Source organism: Ixodes scapularis, unplaced genomic scaffold, assembly GCF_016920785.2.
Source record: "Ixodes scapularis isolate PalLabHiFi unplaced genomic scaffold, ASM1692078v2 PGA_scaffold1__304_contigs__length_218370807, whole genome shotgun sequence".
Taxonomy (NCBI): Eukaryota; Metazoa; Arthropoda; class Arachnida; order Ixodida; family Ixodidae; genus Ixodes; species Ixodes scapularis.
In genome coordinates this window covers 73,804,118-73,825,503 of record NW_024609846.1, presented here as the reverse complement: position 1 = coordinate 73,825,503, position 21,386 = coordinate 73,804,118, and the positions used below count along the sequence as shown (strand labels likewise).

The window sequence follows — 21,386 nt, the reverse complement described above, 5'->3', positions numbered from 1 at the left end:
ATACAGACACCTGCGTGCTGAATGCACCGAAAGTGTAATGTAGCATCCCGGTTTGCCCTGGGGTGGGTTGTGGCGGAGGCTGCGGACCATCGAGCAGGTTGGTGTTGCAGAGCGCCCTACGTGACCACTGACTGTAGGGTGCAGTGGGGCGCCTGCGCCGCTGGCTGGTTTTGGGGCTTCCGCGGTGTCGGCCAAGACTCACTATAGGGATTTCCCAGTCGTCCTTCTTTCCCTTTATTTTTTTTTCTCCTTTTGGTGCTGCAGGCCTCTGGCATGGACCCTCGGTCTTTCTGCTCTCACCGGCATCTCTTTCTGAGTGCAAATAAATATTATCAATTATCATTATCTTATTGCTCGAACCCTACATTTATGGTGAACTATTTCTTTTTTCTTTTAACAGTGAAACAAACGAGTTCTATCATCGACAGGTATTTTAATTAAAACTGGAGGTATCCAGAGCTCCTCGAAGTTTAAGCGATGAGCTTAACTTAAAAAACGCGATCAGTGAAATTCAGACAAGCTTAACTACTCTGTACTTGCATCACATGCCGACTTGTGCGCAGTAAAAGCACACCAGAGTAGACTGCTTTATTTTTATAAAAAACCCAAATATAGTAGCTAGTGCGTCAATTATGTAAAATGAATAGGATGAAGGATGCCAGCCAGAATTTTATATTCACTTAAAGTAGGCATATTTTACTTGTGTCGTCGCCGCTTTTGTTATAGTCACATGAAACAGAAACGTGCAAACTGGCGCGAAATCGCCCACAAAACATATGAGCTTCTAGCATAACTCTTATTAAATACATATATTTCTTTGTTTGATCAAGCGCATATATGTTCACCACCAGGATCAATATATTTGTTAAAAAGCCTTCGAATAATAAAAGTCGAAGTCTATTTGTTTTTCAAGAACTAATTAAACAATGTAATAACGGTTTTTTTTTTTTAGGCATGTCCTTTGAATTTGGCTCCCTAGGCATTACAAACGAGGCGTTACCGACATCCACCAGGTGCTCTTTGCTAATCGTTTATTTCGTTTCAATATTCCTTTTCGTGTCTTTTTCAACCAAAGAATGGTCTGTCTGATGCGATAATGCACTATTAAACACGAATAGAACAAGAAATAAGCGCCGACATTTCGTTCTAAGTAGTATCGTTGTAAAGGCCGACGTACAACCTCGGTTTTCTGCAGGGAAGATAATCCTTTTAGCGCTCCCCTCTCCTAAGCTGCAAGGGGGAGTCAGGCTGGGGCAAGGTAAAACGTGGAGAGGATATAGAAAAGGAGGTGGCGAGCAAAAGTGGAAAGCGCGAAGTGTACGTCGGCCTTTAAAGGGACACTACAACGAAATTTCGGCGCTCATTTTTTTGGTCTACATATGTTCAAAGGAGCAGTACCATATCGAAAACACCAATATCTTGTTAGAAAAGTCAAGAAAAAGAATTATAAAACGAATTAAACGATTATCAAAGAGCACCTGGTGGATGTCGCTAACGCCTCGTTTGTAATGCCCGTCTAGGAACCTTGACAGCTAGTGGCGGTAAAGGCGCATTCACACTGAGCAAAAAACGCGCGTTGCGGTCGACGTCGACGCCGGCGTCGTAAAATACGAAGCAGTCACACAGGTCCACCCGACGGCGGCGTCGTCTCGGGGAATCTCACGTTTGTCGAGAAAACACGGCATTTTTTATTCGTCTGGTTCGCACGATTGTTGTTGCCTTGCCTTCGCGATTGCATATGCGGTGGGAGACAACCGTCTTCACTGAATGGACAACGGTGATGATTATATATACGTTTACACTTCGGTTATATGCAGCATTGGCGAAAGGCACGGACTCGAACGGGCAGCTTCAGGTGCTCTTTTGCCGCGTTTTTGTGCAAACAAAGCACGCTGCTACGCCGGCGCGCCCCAGAGCCTTCGCGTCCGTACCTTTAACACTGCACGCAGCCTGTGCGAGAGTGTTTTCGATGGAGGACGACTGTTGTATTCCGTAGTGATGGGTGTACACAAAATTACACAACACATTGGAAGTGATCGCTCCCGCACAGTCGGAGGTCGGAACACACCGCGAACTTCGGTGGCAGCTTTCGCGGCAGCTTCGCGCAAACGATGAAGAGTAGCTTCACAGCGTCGTACACGGACATAAAACACTGCTCACAGTCAGATGTCCCAATCGGCTTGCTTCTTTCCACGCTGCACTCTCAGAAAAAAAGGTGTATTATTACACCCCTTGTCCCATATAATACACCCCAAAATTTCAATTCGACGTACAGCGCCCCATAATCGAACAAGCGGCCCCAAAGTTTACGAGGGGCTTGATAGCCGTGTGGTACAACTTATTAAGATAGCTGATGTACGTATTATTGACTACAAAAAAGATTATCGGAGGTTTCTTGGCCGCACTGCAAAAGCTTCATGTTTTCTTTCTTTGGCCTTTGATACGTGCTTTAGCAATTTAATAAGTTATATTGCACCGTTATCAAGCCCCTGGTAAAATTTCGTGCCGTCTGTTCGACTCTAGGGCGCTGTACGTCGAAATGAAGTTTTGGGGTGTATTATATGGGACAAAAGGGTGTAAGGTGATACCCTTTTTTTTTAGAGTGTGGATACTTCCAGCCACGTTTGGCGAGTGCACGAATCCCCCAAGCTCTCCGCCTTTTCGCCTTCATTGTAAGTCGAAAATAAAATAAAAAAAAAACAGCGAAAACATGTCCTAACCGGAAAAGGGCGATACGTCACGTCCGGACGCTCGCTGATTGGCTCAAGCGCGCGCGTCGAGGGAGAAATTGGGTTCCGAGGCGTCGTCCCCCTGCGTCGTCCTCCTCGGCGCGCGACTTTTTTCAATACGAAAATAAGCAAAAAATTCTCCCACGACGCGCGTCTTTCCGCTGTGTGAATGCGCCTTGACTGTCTCGATTCCGGTCACGACGAGAAAAGGGAAAAAGAAGAAACTAACTTCCTCCCGAGAATCTCTTTTGTGAGTCCCAGAAGTCGCTATTGTCCCTCTACAAGATTATATAAGATTAACCCGCCACTCCAGATTCGTACAAAAGCAGCCGCTTCGGTGACTAGAACGACTAGGCCATCCTCTCGACGTCAGCCTCGCCGTGGCTTTGCTCGTCCCGAGACGAACTACGTCACGATTGCGTTGGATGACACGTGCTCTCCACTGGCTGCTGTCCGAGAGCTTGCCAGAGTGGGCCGTTTAAACGAAAAATACTGCCACCAGGCTCAAAATACAAACGTGCGATTGTCATTTACGGATATTGTGAATCATATTCATCCTCTTTTTGACCACGACCAGTATATTTCAAGTTTCGTTGAAGTATCCCTTTAAATGGGCACTGACACCGCCAAAATTATTTTTTTTTTTAATTTTTGCCAGGCAGTTCATTATGGTGTCAGAAGACTACCCAATCAATATTTTGCTACAGCGTCACCATAGATGTTCAATAAAATAAAAATAAAAATGAAACTGCTTGAAACCGAAACCGAAACTAGACTGGGGAGGAAGAAGGAATGTAGAGGAGCAGAGAGGTGGCGGAAGTCACGCGGCTGTGATACTTTTTTTGCCCCCAAACACCGCACTTGCAGCTTTTTAAAAGCCACAAAAAAAAAAAAATAGGTATCATATTTTTTTTATATTTTTAATATTGTATGTGCGCCTTCGATGACCTACGGGTTTAATTACATTTAGTGCTTGTGTCTAAACCATAGAAAACGGCACGTGGCCACGGACAAGAGAGTGAGCGCGACTCAAACCGGCCAGTTCTCGATCGGCTGTTTTCGGACGGAAAGAAAACGAATTTCGAGCCACGAATTGTTTCCTGGGTAGTCGTGCTCTCATATGTAATGTACAAATAAAAACCTTGGCGAGCAAGAATTCCCTGCCAGTGGATCTTTAAGAGTGATAAAGGACATAACCCACGCAAATCATGAAACAAAAAACGCAGTCTCTTTTCTTTTTTTTTTCTTTTTTGAGAGGGCAGTTGAAAGGGGGCTGACACAGACATCCCATATTTTTGCTACTTCTAAGGCTTCAAGAATTTCAGATGTCAGCTGGTCACGGTAACGTTTTATAACCTCACATCTTTTAATGGTGATAATGCAGTTATTGCAAAGGAGCATGCGAGCTGGACAAGAATAACGATAATAATCCCTGAATTAGAAGAAGTAGTGGACACAAACATCTTCTAAGCTCGTGCACGCTTTGAGTAATGACAATGAATGCTCAGGTGACCAGATATCACCGAGGACACTATGTAAGCGGATTCTGTTAGCCTGACATTAAGACAGCGGCCCGCTTTTCCCACATAACGCTTGTTGCACGACGAAGGGAGTGAACGAACCACCTCTTCAGCAAAAGTGACGAGATATTCATGAGGCTTCTTCTTGCAAGTTTAAGCATCCCAAACAGAGGGGTTGACGGCTGTGCACAACCTTGATAGTTTATCAGGAGCGGAGAACAACACATCCACGACACATTTCCCTGCTATTCTTTGGAGGTTGTGAACCGAACCGTGAATATACGGAGTGACAAGAAACTTTTTTTTCCCGTGCTTTGTTTTTTTGTTGTTTTTTTTTTGTTTTTTTGTACTAGCATCTTTGCAAGGCATATGCTCAATCTTTTTCTTTTTCTTTCAGAGGAAACTTTTACATTACTATCAACATGTGGGAGGGGTAACCAGCGACACTGAAGAGTTGATTTTCCTCACTGAAGCAGGGTTGCAGAGCATGTGTGTAGCAGATCCTTGCAACCACCCGCTTTACAATTTTTTAGTGTGCTGACTCAAAACGTAACAAAGGCTTTCCGGCGCTTGGTTCGTAAGCCCAATGTATATGGCTTGGACACATAGATAACATTAAATCTAGAAATCTGATGCAATTACTTCTAAGCAGTTCATGAGTTAGAACACGTGCCGAAAGGCAAACGAGCAGGGCATATAACCAGCTCACTAGTTTTATGCCCTGCTCGTTTGGCACCAATGATTTACATTACTCATTGCCTCGCAATGAACTTGTTGCTTGCATAAGTGTCTGTACTAACAAGTTCGGTGCTGATGCTTTTAGTATGCTGCGGGCCTTTCAGCTGAAGGCTTTTTGGAACTCCCTGACTTGTACCTAAGTCGACTTTTGCGACTTGGGAAATCAATATTTATTTTCAACGGCAAGGGGTTTGCATTGAATCGTGTATTGCTCCCGTGGTTATCGACTTGGTTTTGGCGAGGATTGATAGCATTATTCTAGAACACTTAGAGTCAAGCAAAATCGCAAAGGTCTCCCGTTATGTATAGGGTGGTCCAAGTCACCAGGCTCGATCTAAAATGGACCGTAAAAATCGAGGCCTGCTCGTAGCAATCTAAACTTTTCGTCAAATGTGTATTTCACAGGTCAGTCTTTTTTGTAAAATTACAAAGCGGAGCTGTTTTTCTGTAAAATATAAGGCCGAGAAACTTGCCAGGGTCTACTGCGGGCAGCGACGCAGACGACAGGAATCCAGTAGCTGGGTGTGTTTGGCGTTCGTATTGATAGACGGCACTACATCCTTATCGCGACGGCTCGCGTCCATCGTGGTTTATTAAAATAAACATAATCTTTTTGAAATGTACATTTGGTTAAAAAATAAATGCGGACAATACAAGCAAAACTTAAAGTAAAAAAAAACGCGTCTGCATGACGGCGGCGCTTTTGCTGCCAATGGATTTCGACTGCGTGTCGTCTTCTTTTTTTCGCTGGTCGGCTGCACCTTCAAACGCTGCTCCCGACGCCATCTATCAATACAAACGCCGAAGGCACCCCACTACTGGATTCCTGTCGACTGCGTCGCTGCCCGCCGTAGACTCTGGCAAGTTTCTAGGCCTTATTTTTTGCAGAAAGAGAGCTACGCTTTGTAATTTTACAAGAAAAAATGACCTGTGAAATACACTTTTGACAAAAACTTTAAATTGCTACGTGCATTGATTGATTGATAGATTTGGGTTTTATGGCGCAAAAGCATCTTAGGCCAGATACAGACTATTGCAGAGAAGGTTTCAGAGGAGAAAGAGCTTTAGTAGCTGTGGTGGATTAAAACTATGTATATGACTTGTAAATAGTGATGGAGATGAAGTTGAATATAAAATTATAGCCGGTGTAAAAGACCGACAGCTCTCAAAAAGTTAAAAACACAACTGTGTGGTACAAGTGGGTCGTTGCCAAGTAGAATACTGAGGTGTAAAGCGTATGCTCGTTATATAATTGAAAAAAATGTTTTCGACGTTCTTGGTCATACGCTGGGCATTCAAGTAAAATGTGTAAAACTGTTAGAGGACTAAAACAGTTCTCACACTCTGGGGCCTCTTCCCTGCGCAGGAGGTGGCCATGAGTAAGGTGTGTATGACCTATCCTCAGTCGACACAAGACAACCTCATAGAAACGTTCACGGTGTCGAGCACTCTCCCACTCACTGATCAATGGTTTTACAGAATGGAGCTTGTTATTAACTTCTTCATCCCATTCTTGTTGCCACTTCCTTCTAATACAATGCTTTAAAAGTGTGCTATAGTCTTTGTATGGAATGTCACGCAGGTCCACTTCTTGCTCACCAGCAGAACTTGCAGCAAGGTCCGCTTCTTCATTTCCGGGTATACCAACATGGCTAGGAACCCAGCATAGAATTATTTTAATATTCCTTTTTGAAGCATCAATAATTTTATTCTGTAACTCCATGATTATTGGGTTTTTCGAAGTCTTTAATGATGAGAGTGAGCGCAGAGAACTCAGTGAATCAGTGTACACGACTGACTGCTTGCTCTTTGTTCTTACAATATGATCAACTGCAAGACGGAGACCGCATAACTCTGCTGTTAAAATAGTGGCTGTACACGCAATCCGTTTTACACAGCGAACAGAGTGGCCGACCATAGCACATCCAACAAACGATTCTGTCTTAGTACCGTCCGTGTAGCATGAGTTGTGACCAGAATATCTACTCTGAAGCTCAAAAAATTCCTGTTTTATGTATTCTGGTGGAGTTTCTTTCTTTTTAATTTTTGTTAGTGAAAGGTCACAGGAAATGAGGCAGTGGTCCCACGGAGCTATAGTTTGGGGAACAGGAGTGACGGGCATTGTACTACTCAGTCCAATTGAATCTGCTTTGGATGCATTTCTCATACTAAAAGGTGGTATTACAGTGGGCTTGTTGTCAAAAGTATGTTTATATCTCATTTCTTCAACAGCTTCTCGGGAAGGGTGCAAGGGAACCGAACGAATTCTAAGCGAATACATAAACCCTAAAGCAAACCTTCGCTTCTCCAGAGACCATTCATTTGACTCTGCGTAAAGGCTGGGGATAGGCGACGTGCGAAATGCACCTGTAGACAGCCGCAGTCCCTGGTGATGAATAGGGTCAAGCATTCGTAGGGCTGAAGGCCTTGCCGATCCATACACACTACTACCATAATCAAGGCGCGAGCGAATCACCGATCTGTAAATTCGGAGGAGGCAGAGGCGATCAGAGCCCCAGGAGGTGTGGGAAAGCACCTTAAGGATCCTTAGTGCTTTTTGGCATTTTACTTTGAGATATCTGATATGCGAAAGAAAAGTCAATTTACTGTCAAAAATAAGCCCTAGGAATTTATGTTCAGGTTTTGTTGGAATTGAAGCGGATCGCATGGTCAACGAGGGCTTCACTGAAGTTCCCCGTAGGCGAGAAAAACAAACAGACACTGTTTTTTCAGGTGAAAAGCTGAAGCCGTTCTGGTCTGCCCACTTGAGCAAATTGTTAATTGCTAGTTGGACCCTACGTTCGCACAAAGCAAGGTTGCAGGATGAGACGGATATCTGAAGGTCGTCAACATAGAGTGAATACTGTACAGATGGTGGAATGGCCCGAGCAATTGAGTTCATTTTAACTATAAAAAGGGTCACACTCAAAACGCCTCCCTGAGGAACGCCATTTTCCTGGGAGAACTCTCTAGAGTAAGTAGTGCCCAATTTAACACGGAAGGTACGCATCCCCAGATAGCTCTTGACGAATGCTAGCATTCTACCACGAATGCCAAAACTATACAGGTCTTGCAGGAGGCCATGACGCCATGCCGTGTCGTACGCCTTTTCCAAGTCGAAGAAAACAGACAGGCAGTACTGCTTATTTACAAAAGCCTCACGAATAGTAGTCTCCAGATGAACTAAATGATCCATTGTAGACCGTGACGAACGAAACCCACACTTGTATTTGTCAAGGATATTTTCTTTTTCCAAAAAATACATGAGTCGTTTGTTAAGGATTCTCTCCAGAGTCTTACTAAGACAGCTTGTTAGCGCTATTGGGCGATAACTGGTCGAGCATGATGCATCTTTTCCAGGCTTTAGCAAAAAGATAACAGTGGCCACTCTCCATGAGGATGGAAATGTGCTCTCGTGCCAAATACGATTAAACAAATACAGGACTATGTCGAGTGTAGAGGGGTGGAGATGTGTAAGCATGTAATAATGAATTCCATCTGGTCCGGCAGCCGTAGGTTTGACTTCATGCAGCACCCGTTCCAGCTCACTCAGCGTAAGGTGAGAGTTGTAAGCTTCTCGAGCACCACCGGATGTTCGAACAGACTGCCGCTCTGCCCGAGTCTTGTGTTTCAGAAAAGCAGCTGAAGAGTGCTCGGAACTAGAAACACGTTGAAAGTGTTCCCCAAGAAGATCTGCCTGCTGTTCAAGGCTCTCGGGGCAAAGTCCATTTGCAGAAAGAAGCGGTACTGAAAAAGTACGGTAGTTCCCATTGACTTTATGAATTTTGTCCCACACTTCTTTGCTAGTGGCAGTGCTGTTAATTGAGGATGCATATCCTTGGAAACTTTTACGTTTAGACTGGCGGCGTATGTATCTCGCACGAGCCTTCATTTGTTTAAATTTGATTAGGTTAGTTTGCGTTGGGTAACGTCTGAAAATCCCCCAGGCTCTGTTTTGCTTTCTTTTCGATTTTTCACAGTCGGCATTCCACCATCGTTTAGGACGACGGGGTAGGTGAGACGAAGTCATGGGGATAGCTATCATTGCAGCATGAAGAATGTGACTACTAAGCAGACTGGTGATTTGATTGACAGACAGATTGTCAAATGATGTGCAAGCAAGCTGAGTGGCCTCACTAAAAGTACCCCAGTTTGCCTCTTCGAACTTCCAACGGGGTGTTCGTGTGGATAGTTTAGCGGGTGGATTGATGCGGTTTAAAATTATGGGAAAATGGTCGCTTCCATATGGGTTGGGATCAACAGCCCATGAAAAAAAGGGGAATAATGTTGGGTCACTTAGTGACAGATCAATGGATGTGAACGAACGAGTTGGAGCGCTGAAATATGTAGGCTCTAGTTTGTTTAACAGGCCTAAAGCAGTAGAAGAAAGAAAATACTCAATCATCGAGCCACGTGTATCACGTCGTCCACTGCCCCACATAGGGTTATGAGCATTGAAATCTCCTAAGATTAGAGCTGGTTGGGGGAGTTCGTCATAAAGAGATTCTAGCTCTCTGCGAGATAAGGTGTAGCTTGGAGGAATATACACAGAACAGACAGTTATCAGTCGATCAGATAAGATGCGAACTGCCACAGCCTCTAATGTGGTGTTGAGCGGTACCTCGACACAAGGGGTAGACCTTCCAACAATTATAGCTACACCGCCAGAGGTGTGGGATGAATGGAGACGGTCCCTACGAAAAACCTGGAAGCGCGTTAGGATGTTAGTATGATTATTGTTCAAATGAGTCTCCTGAAGGCAAAACGCTAGTGGGTGATGAAGATCTAGTAGAGAGTAAACGTCGTCATAGTTCCGGAGTAAGCCTCTGCAGTTCCACTGGAGAACTGTTTCTGCCATCTCACAAACAGGAAAAAAATGTATATATATATAAGAGTATATGTTTCACTAGACCTTAAAATCTATTTTGACGCGGGGAACATTTTTCTTTTTAGCCGTATCTTTCGGCCTGCCGGTGGTACCACCGGAGGCCGAAAGTAGGGACTCTGAACTTGAGTGGAGTCTGTCCTCGTCGGACTTTGACCCACTCTCGTCCATTGGTTCACCGGGGGTTGCCGTAGGTTGATCCTTACGGACCTGCGACCCCGACGGCTCACCGAGTTTCCGGGCGCCTTCGGAGGTGCGAGGGGGGATTCCCCGACCCCGAGGCAGCTGGGTTTTAGTGGGCGCAGGGGGTCCACACCTCTGCGCTTGGGTGGACCCTGGCGGAACAGGATCCTCCCTTTGGTTAGTGAGGGGAGTGGCTTGTACCACTCCAGGCACTCCAGGTGAGGTTGAGGGGGACTTGGGGAGGACAAACAGGTCGTCCGTCGACGTCTGTGTTCCTGCTGACACCGTTGACCGCGCAGGTCCCCTGCGCGCGGCCTCGGCGAATGAACCTCGAGATAAAAATGAGTGTCGTTTTCTTGCTTCTGTGTAGGAAATATTGTCTTTGACTTTCAGGGAAAGAATTTCCTTCTCTCTTTTCCAGACAGGACAGCTGCGAGAGTATGCCGGGTGAGGTCCCTGACAGTTGACACAAATAGTAGTGTTGTTACCACAGTTATCGGTGGGGTGGTCAGTGCTTGCACACTTGGCACAGGTAGCCTTTCCCCTGCAAGAAGCTGTTCCGTGTCCAAAGCGTTGGCAACGGAAGCAACGCCTTGGATTTGGGATGTAGGGCCGAACCCTACAGTTTAAATACCCGGCCTTTACTGTTTGAGGAAGCGTAGTCGAGTCGAAAGTTAATACTAAATGTTTTGTGGGTCGCTCTTCACCATCACGCCGGAGAGTAATACGTCGCACAGAAACGACACCCTGACCTGAAAGTCCCTCAACGATCTCGTCGGTGGGAATTTCGAGAAGGTCATCTTCGGAGATGACGCCCTGCGTGCTGTTGAGTGAACGGTGTGGGGTCACAGATACTTTGTATTCTCTTACTTCGTTGAGAGTCAGAAGTGCCGTACTCTGCTTCGCAGTAGTGACTTCTACAAGGAGTTCGCCAGAGGGAAGTTTTTTGGCTTTGAAGTCCTTTCCTATCACGTTCTCTAGGGTCTTTGCAACTAAAAAAGGCGAAAGCTTTGAGAGTGGTTGGTTGTCGTTCTCAGAGTGCATTACCAGAAACTTGGGAAAGGTAATAACTGGCATTGTAGGGCTTGCTTTTTTTTATGTTTCTTCGGTCCGACCCCTTTTCAAGGGCCGATCTAGAAAAGATTTTGCTTTGGAACCCATATGAATGGGAAAAAAATTCAGCACCCATGGTGTGCCACCCACCACCGAGTCCAACAAAGGGAATGGTCAACAGCCCATAACAAACAGGGCTTTGCTGGTACCGTTGAGCCATTAGCACTTGCCCGGGTGCTATACCCAAGCGTGGTTAGAATTTAGATAATTCATTACCACACAAGGTTGGCCCTTGCCGCCAAAGGAGATGAAATGGGTGTAAGGAAGCTGGGGTGAAGAAAAGAGAGAGATTTATAAGTAAAAGAAGAGAGGGGATAGTAGGAGAAAAGGCGACTGACTGGATCATCCTGGCCGGGCCTTACCAGGACACCCGTCTACAGGAACCAGGGGCCAAAGTGGTGTGTTGCCTCGCCCGGGGGGCCCCGAAGGGTCCAAACCTACCCCGGGCTCGGCTCAACCACCAGGATGCCCTTTTCCCTGGACACGGGCTCGCCACGCACAGCCAGACGTGGGTGGGTCTTACCCACTTTTTACTCGGGGTCTGTAATGTAGCCAATGTGGCTGGGGTCAGTGGTGTCGCTACTCACCAAGCACCTAGCACCTAAGGCGCAGGCGCCCCCTGCGGAGCTCGGGGTCCGTGGAGACGCCACTCTCCAAACACCTGCTTTCACAGGTGCCCCCCGCGGGGTGCTACGTGCAGGCGTCGATTTTTACGGTCCATTTTAGATCGAGCCTCGTCCCTTGAACCACCCTATACACAATATTTTGGTCCCGTTCATGACTAGTGCCTTGACTTTTAATGCTTCAATGACGGAAGTTTTGGCAACTCACTTTCGGCACTCGTTCCAACTCATGAACTGCCTGAAGCTGGTTGCATTATATATATATATATATATATATATATATATATATATATATATATATATACAGGGTGTTTTATTTTTTTAGAGCTTAACAGAAGTTTTGTTCAAAAACCATGAAAGCTAGATTAATGCGGTCTGCGCAGGTGAGTTATAAGGCCACGGGGACATATTATAGGAGGCTAATCGTAACGATCAGTCGGCTAATTGGACAAAATTCGTTAATGAACTTTTTAATTAATGAAATAGACATATGGTTTCAACTAGAAACTTGCTGGGCGTCATCGAAAACCCCTTAATCAGTCATTTTCAGAAAAACTTTGAGCGCGTGAGAAGCGTAGTAGTGCATAAAAGTTAGCACTCGTGGAGCACGTACAAAGCTAGTGGTTGCGATAAGGCGCCCGCGCAATTTTTCCGTCTCTTATCTAGCCCCAGCCTTGTACCTACTGCACGAGCGGTAACTTTAGTGCACAACTACGCTTCTCACGCGTTCAAAGTCTTTCTGAAAATTACTGATTTATTGGTTTTCGGGGACACTGAGCAAGTTTATAATTGGAACTATATCTCTATTTTCACTAATTAAAAAGTTAATTAACAAATTTTAACAAAGTAGCCGACCGATCGTTACGATTAGCCCCCTATACTATGTCCCCCTGGTCGTATAACTCACCTGCGCAGACTGCATTAAACTAGCTTTCATGGTTTCTTTTTAAAAATACTGTTAAGCTTAAAAAAAAACACCCTGTATATGTGTGTATATATATATATGTATATATGTATATTATTTTATTTTTATTTATTTAATGTCATTATGTGTTTAAACCACATATGTAGGGCTTACGAACCACGCGCCGGATAGCTTCTGTTTACCTTTGAGTCCGCACACTCAAAAATCGTAAAGCGGGCGATTGCAAGGACCTTTTATACTCATGCTCTGCGGAGGTCTTGCTTCAAAAACATTTAACCCAGCTTCAATAAACAAACGCAACGCCTCACCGTCACTGATTTGCCGTTACACTTGTTGATAGCGGTGTCCGAGTCTCTGCTCAAATAGATAAAGATTATGCCCATGACGTGCGAAGATACTAGGAAAAAAGCACTGGAAAAAAATAAAGTGTGTTGTCATTCCGCATATTCACGGTTTGGCCAATGATCTCAAAAGAATAGCATGCGGATGTGAAGCGGACTTCTTGTTCTCCGCTCCTGAGAGACTGTAAAGGTTGTGCAGAGCCGTCAAAATCACTGTTTAAGACGCTTAGACTTGCAAGACTAAGCATCATGATCATTTCGTCACTTGTGTTGAAAGGTGGTTCATTCACTCCCTTTGTCATACGGCAATCGCGATACGGGCTAAGCAGGCCGTTGTTCTTAGACAGGCTAAGACAACACGCTTACAATGTGTCCATGGTGATATCTGGTAACCTTGGTCTTCATTGCCGTGACTCTTTCCGTGCCCGAGTTTAAAAGATGGGAGGCTATGGAACGTCACCGTGACCAGCTGAAACGTGAAATTCTTGAAGCCTTAGAATTAGCAAGATTAGGCGTCCTCCAATTGCTCTCTCAAGAAAAGATATTGCTTTCCTTCTACCATGACTTGTGTGTGTTGTGCGCTTCTACACTTTTAAGGCATTTTTGGGGGCGTTTTTTAAGTTTGTGTTTTCATAAGCTGATCCTCTCTTTCTTTTTTTTATTTTATTATTGACTGCTCTGAAATATATAACGCTGTTTGGGTCAATAAAATTTATTGGTAAGTGAGCACTGTGTCTTTCTTCGTCTGGTCCCTCGTCCTTTGCGTTTGTTTTTATTCTCAAATATGTCATACCAACTAGCCCAAATTTCGAGTTTAGCAACGTTCCTTTAATTGGGTGACTTCTAGTTTCTTCACGCTTTGTGGTTCTTTTTTTACTTAAGCTTCACTCCGGTATAGTAATAGCATTTTGTACTTTAATTCGAAGGTTACTAACATTTGCTCAACCAGATCGCTTCAAAATGATCAGTGTACCGAGTGGAGGGTAGTGCAAAAGCTTATTGCCACACACCCTATAGCACACAACTGAAGAGGAATGAACCACATAAATGCCACGGACAAGGGGCGGGTTCATTAGGGGAGGAAAGGTTCAAAATCCGTCCTTCCTCTATCGTTCTGCACACTTTCCTGTACCCATTGCCTATTATATCCAGGTCACACATTTTTGTCTAATGTCCTTTCCTGCAACTCTGCATCCCGAACGAAAAAAAATATATCTAAGCTTACAAAATGATTAAGGACTAAAAGAAAAGCATTGCAGTACTAGCAGTAACCACCTTTGGTTTTATCAGGAAAGAACCATTCCCACTTCTGAACAAAACAAAACCATAAATCTCAAAGGGTACGGCGGACATCGCTATGAATAATTACACCCCACTTGGCGTCTCTCTCACTGATAAAACACAGGATCATTGGTTGGGCCACCAGGCACCAGCTCACGAAGTGACTTCAGAAATTTACATCTATGTATGTGCATATAAAGTTTAGCGAATTATAGTATTGTTTTATGTGAAGGCAAAATAGACATCTCTAATCTCACTAGCAGTAACCACCAAGCCAATCTTTCGGTTAATTGTCTCTATTGGTCGAACAGGGCTTCGGTATGAATGAGTTTAAGAAATCCTGGAAACTTTTACGATGCAAAAGTTCGAAAAACAGCCACTGCCTGATAGGAACAACGCAATCATATAACTAGAAAACAACGCTTTACTTATAAGTTAAAACAATGCTTTTCTTTTTAACCTTTAATATCGAGTGGCCTAGTCAGGTACTTTTTGAACGAGTAACAAAGAGCGGTATTTATTTTATTTATTTACCCTAAGGGCCCTTTCGGGCATTACATAGGGGGGAATTTTTAACACCAATATTAGAAGCAATAAAAACAATGAACAGATAGCCGTAACACACTGCGAGCAACGAAAAAAAAAAAGATAAAAGCCACGAAGAAACAATTCAAAGTTGTCATGACGAAGCAAAGCATACGGAGTGATAATGACTGAGGCTTTTTCTGAGACAAAAGAAATCAAGAAGCCTAAAAAAGTTTGGTAATCCTGTATGCCTGCAATGTTACTTGGTAATTATTGCGAGGTTCAGCGGGGAGTATTTGTATAAGTTAGTACGCGCAAATACTGAATTTACTTTGTTAGGATGATCAAAGCGGGGAAAAATGCGAGTAGCGGACATAATGTGCGTTTGACGGAAAAATGATGAACTATGGTAGATTTTATGAAATAACGAAAAACGTGCGATTCGCCTTCTGGTCGCGAGGGGCATTAAATCTAATGATGCTTTGATATTTAGTTAATTTATTTTTATCGAGGTGTACTTTACTCAATAGGCGGCAGTTTGTTAGGTTGCTTCTTGTCAACAGTAAACAGTGAAAGCTAAAAACCGAGCATAAGCTTGTTCAGTATAACAAGAAGTATAGATACTTTTCGCAACATTTACAATGCAGGGTGTTGTTGTTTTTTTTTTTGCGCTTTACAGATTTGTTTTTTGAAAAACCTGTGAAAGCTGCACTTATGTGGTTCGTCCAGGTGAGTTATACGTCCAAGGGGGCATGGTATAGGGGGCTAATGTTACAGTCAGTAGGTTAATTAAGTAACATTTGTTAATTCACTTTTTATTTAGTGAAAATTGACATATAGTTCCTAATAGAAACTTGCTAAGCGTAATCGAAAACAACTAAATCAACTATTTTTAGAAGGATATAACGCAGGAACAGCATTTTACAACGTTCTGAAAAAAAAAAAATAAAAAATAAAAAAACCTGTTTGGACGTGTTTTTGGGTCTCGGTTTCTTTTCGGAGCGCATTTCTGAGCGTGCGGTCCTGCTCCCCAGTGGCTGAGATGCACAACACACGTGTGCCCTACTTACCTCCCTCCTATGAAGGCGGTGAGGGGGTGTCATCGCGCCGCGGCCGCCGGGGAGCAGGACCGCGGGCGCAAAGGTGCGCTCCGATAAGAAACCGAAGCCTCAAAACGCGTCCAAATGGACTGATCTCACCAGGTGGTTTAACTACGCTACCACTGCCGCAATGCCATTGAGGGTACTTTAGTCTTTCTGCACGTGTGACAACCTCGATGGAGCACGTGGGGACCACGAGGCAGCACGAGCCCTTTCGTGCACTGCCGTTTGCCTCCTGTGTACTAAAGTTATGGCCGCGTCACGCATGCGCCGAACGCTTGGTGAGATCGGTCTATTGAGCGTTTTTTTTTTTCTTCAGAACGCCCTAAAATGGTTTTACTGTCTTATGTTGTCTTAAACAAGCGTCGATTTAAAAGTTTTAGATGATGTGCAGCATGGTTTCTATTTGGACACATAAGTCTACATTCACTAATTAAAAAGTTAATTAACAAATATACATAGTTGTCACACTGATCGCTACGATTAGCCCCCTGCTTTATGTACCCCCGGCCGTATAACTCACATGTACAAACCGCGTAAATATTGATTTCACGGCTTCTTTTACATAAATCTGTATATCTTTAAAAAAAAAAATCCTCTACATCTAGAGCATTCTTCTTTTGCGAAACTTTAATTTTACTTTTTTTCACACGAATAGAGTATGCCTTGTCGTGTGCATCTATCGCTTCTACTTGAACGATTTGAAGTTAACTAAATACTTCTATAGAGATGTACTTGGGTGATTTGAAATGAAATCGCACAAGTACATCTGTCGCATGTAGGTGGGCGATTTAATTTCAAATTGCACAAGAATGTGCCCTTTATGATTCAACTTCGTTTCGAATTTTTCATTGTGGTTTTCAATGGGCGGAACGAGAACAAAAAGGAGTTTTAAATAAGGATCTAACATCGATAAATGATTTTCTACAGCGGCTAAACTTTTCGAAATTCGCCCACAAAAAGCATGTTTTTTGCTCAGATTTGGCACTTATGTTTCTTTTTCCTGCAACAAGCTGAAACACTATTTATGTGCACGACGGGCCGGCGTGTGGTTATGTAATCACCACATTTGAACCGCGACACCTCAGTGGCAGACTGACCATTCGCTGTTTAAACGTTCACAACATTTGATTCGCTTTTCTGCGACTTGCTTTTGTGGCAAATGGCAGCAAACACGTCAGGCTCTTGTTTGTTTTTCCTTTGCCTATGATTATTTAATTGCCATCTAATTCATTTCTGCCGCATAAGTATCACCCCAGCCTCATGGGTATTTCAAATACATTTCACAACAAAGGCAGCAAAGAATCGGAAATTCAGCGCATCCTGTGAGCAGTGCTTAGAATTACGCTTGTGGGTTCAATTACAGGTTGCGCGAACGGCATTTGCCGAAATGCCATCGGAAAATTTACTGCCATGAACGACAGATGTTGTTGAGGCAAGCGATTTTGCTGTATTAAGTCGTAGATCCGGTTGCACGTGTGTAGGCACTATGTGGCTGTTTGGATAGTTAAGCTTGGCGTTACCGTATCTCCAGTTATTCAAGAGTATATATCTGACGTATTTGAATTATTGATGCGCGAGGCTGCAAATGAATTATAATTTCGTGCGTGGGGTTCAATGAGTTATATTTTAGGCTGATTATTGTTTGATTATTTACCTGTTTCATTTATATAAAAATACCTCGTGTCAAAATCATTTCTCGACTAAGCGTATTGCCGAGTGCGTGGCAGACTTGACAACGCACGCTGCTTCCGCACAGAGGAACAGGATTCAAATCCCTCTTAGCCCAGTATCTTTCTCTAGCAATCATTGCCGTTCTGGAAAGTTTCAGTTCATTCTGGACTTTCATCGTGTGTTCTTGTGCAGAACCTTCTTAAATGCATAGAAGTAGTCAAAACGCGCAGCTTCGAGGCAGTCACCCTTCCGTCGCCGTCGCAGGGTGCACGGTTCATTTTATTCAGTGACAGGCACAAGTTCATATAGCTTTAATTTTATTTACGTCTCATTATTCGTTAAAATAGGGCTCTCCAAATAAATACAGATAAATTTGTGGACCAGTTGTGGGCCAGTTGTGAGTTGGGTTTGAACCTTGATTAAAACGTAATCTGATTCTGGTGTACGAGGAAATGGCGTCAGTTCCGGCGAAAAACAAAGTTGTGTCTTAAAAGAGGTTCCCGACCTTTTTTAAATAGCGCGCAAGTCTAATGTCGCAAAAAGTTGCATGTAGCCCAGTCTTAAAGCGACGAAGCCGCACTGATTGTTTTACGAGGTTACTATTACTACGTCTGTCTGTTACTTCAGAGGTGGCTGACGCCTCTGATGTTATCCAAGGCCCTTTCACCGAGACAATGTTTGTTCGCTTTTCCACGTGCTCTACATTTTGTTTTTCTTGTAAGGGTTTTAATGATTATGTTCGTTTCTTTGGTAGTGCTACCTTTTTACTTCATTTGTGAACTTTTTCGGTTTTTTTATTCAGTAAAATATAATTAAACTCAATATTTATCATACCACGATGAGTGCTGTATATGCACCGCACCTATATGAATGAAAACAGTTACATTATAAAGATAACAAAAAAAATTTTCCAATGACAAATATATGCATTTTGCAGTGTAAACGTCGATCTAATATTGAACGTAATAATGATATTACTTTTTCTGTTTTGGCTCAAGTGTCCTTAGTCAAAATACAGTGCAAATATGTTTGGTTGTACTTTGCAGATGTGCATTAATAGGGAGTTCTAGAATAACGTACACAATGTTAACGCATGCCAGCCCTAAATTTTGCGCTTGTTTTAGCGCACGCTACGCATGAGTATTTCAAACCAGTGCTTCTCCTCTGGGACGTAAAAGCCCGATCATCGCGCGCTTGCAACGCCACCAAGATACAGTAGCGATTTTTATTTCACACACGAAATGCTGTAACTTGAGAAAAAAAAGTTTTCTAGTTCAGAGAAACATATTAGATTTTGATTAATATCAGAATGGGACGGGAGCGGTCGACAGGTCGTGTCCGCTCATGTCACCTCGGCAAGAGAGGTCTCGTGTACGGACATTTGCAGAGAAACGTTCGCGCGTCGCAAGCAGCAAGTTGCCGGCGATCATTGCCCACCTCGCTGGGCCTTCGAAAACGCTTCTGACGTGCACCTCCCGTAGGAGTGTAATGTCGTCCTATATTTCAAATCGTAGTCGCGACGATGCCGCCGACGTGGCGCTCACTACGTCGCCAAAGCGGCCGTAGCCGCAATCCTGGGAGCCGCCATTTTTTTACTGCGCTCGGCTTGGCATTAGCCAACATCTCATCATGAATCCTCCTTGGAGGAGCGCAAACGAGTGCAAATACTCTTTGCGTATGCACGCAATTTCTGAGAAATAGCGTACGCTAAAATAGCGCGCGCAAAGCGCAAAGCGCAGTTAGCATCCGGCGCATGCGCGTTGACGATGGCGCGATTCTTTACGCACGTAAAGCTTTAGTGTACGCTATTTTTAAAACTGCCTGGCATGTATAAGCAGCAAATGTGACGGAGCAGCGGACAATACATAAAAGCGAAAATATTGAATGAGCAATAAGGCGCGGATATATTTACGTAAAATAATATAGCTAACGATGCGTTGTGAATTTCCCGCTACCTGTACAATAAAGTTATATGTTCTCCTCGTATCCAAAGTTAAAAAAAGATAATAATACGCAATCGTTAAATATCTATTTCTGGCTTGATATCGATCAAAAGAAACACCGACTATAATTCCTATTCGTACAACTAGAGATAAACAAATCGTTCCCAATACATAAGGACATTTTTTTTATAACTTATCTTTATTTGAAACTTTCCACGCTCCCACAATTATCTCAAACCTCCGACAGCTGACGTAAGAAAACAGCGGTACAAAGAACTGACGAAAATTCAACCGCGTAGGGCTAAAGTGGGAACACAACGCGAGAAAGCAAGCAAAAGTTAAGGTCCACTTACAGCTAAAGTCAAAAACCAATTTAGAGTGCAAGCGAAGAATAATTCCGGCTCTTAAAAATAAAATAAGAATGCCACGGGCCGGTCAGAACTTTTACGTCTTTAAAGTGGAAAGGGCATAGAACTCTAACCCGAAAAGCTAAGTAACAAATATGATACATTGTTATATTTTGTGAGGGACACATCAGTAAGAAATACCGGATCAGCGGATGGAACTTAGGAGGTGCTAACCGCACGTTAAAGAAAAAGTATGCCCTTCCCCCCCCCCCCCCCCCCCAAAAAAAAAGAAAAAAAATATACAGAGGGTGACGCTTTTTTTTTTTCTGTCTGTTTTAAAGATTAGGAGATTTGTTTAAAAAATAGCCGTAAAAAATTCCGGTTTGTGCAGGTTAGTTAGACGGCCAGGGGGAGAAAATATAGAAGGGGGGGGGGGGGGGGTCTAATCGTCATCCTAAGTAAAGTATTGAAGTAAGATTTAATTAGTGAAAATAGAAATATGTGTTCAATTAGAAACTTGCTGCGCTTCTTCGAAAACCATTAAATTAGTATTTCTTAGAAAGGATCGTAGCACGTGGGACGCACAGTAGAGCGCAAAGTGAACACTCGTGCAACAGGCACAAGGCTGGGGCTACGATAAGAGGCGGAAAAAACCGCGCGGGCGCGTTATCGCACCAGTATAGCCTCGCTCTTGCTACATAAGTGGTAACTCTAGCTCTCGGCAGTGCTTCCCACGCGCTGGTCTAGTGGCTTTTAAAGACGCTAAGCAAGTTTCGAGTTAGAACCATTTGTTTATTTTCAATAATTAAGACATTAATTAGCATATTTTAGTTAATTAGCCGACTGAACGTTACGATTAGCTCCCTTTACTATGTCACCCAGTCCATATACTTCACATGTAAAAACCGGATTCGTGTAGCTTGCATGGCTTTTTTTTAAAACAAATATGTCAAGCTTAAAAAAACACACCCTTTAACTGTGTTTATACGTTTTTCGTATAATTTTTGCAGATGTTTGTTAGTAATCTCAGCTTGATATCCTAGATATCGGATTTATGGGGTTCCTTTAAGCGGACAACTCTCCAATTGACTAACGCGGTAGATAACGACAAGCACTTTCCCTTTTCACAAATTTCAAATAAGGCAATAAAATCGGAATGGTTTGTCTCCAATAGACGAACACTCACGAATAATATCTCCTTTTATGGTGGTGCACATTTGAAAGGCGAATATCCACAGCAAGTGCATATTCGGGCACGTAAAATTTGTTTGTAGAAATTTTACAAGTGAACAAAACGCTTGTTCGAAATCAAGCCGTCACTTTCTTCCCAACAAAGGACCAATAGGGTTTATTCGCACATGTTGGATACGTATTTCCGAACTTCAAAAGTCAAAGGTATTATTTATTTATTTTTTAGTTTTTGTCGATTTTTGAAATGTGTTGTTGAGCAGGCGATTGA

General features: G+C 43.4%; 1 pseudogene; it reads right to left on the bottom strand.

Moving 5' to 3' along the window:
* Positions 1–21,174, bottom strand: part of LOC120840203 — a 37,396-nt pseudogene extending 16,222 nt beyond the window's left edge.
* Between the last annotated feature and the right edge of the window lie 212 nt (positions 21,175–21,386).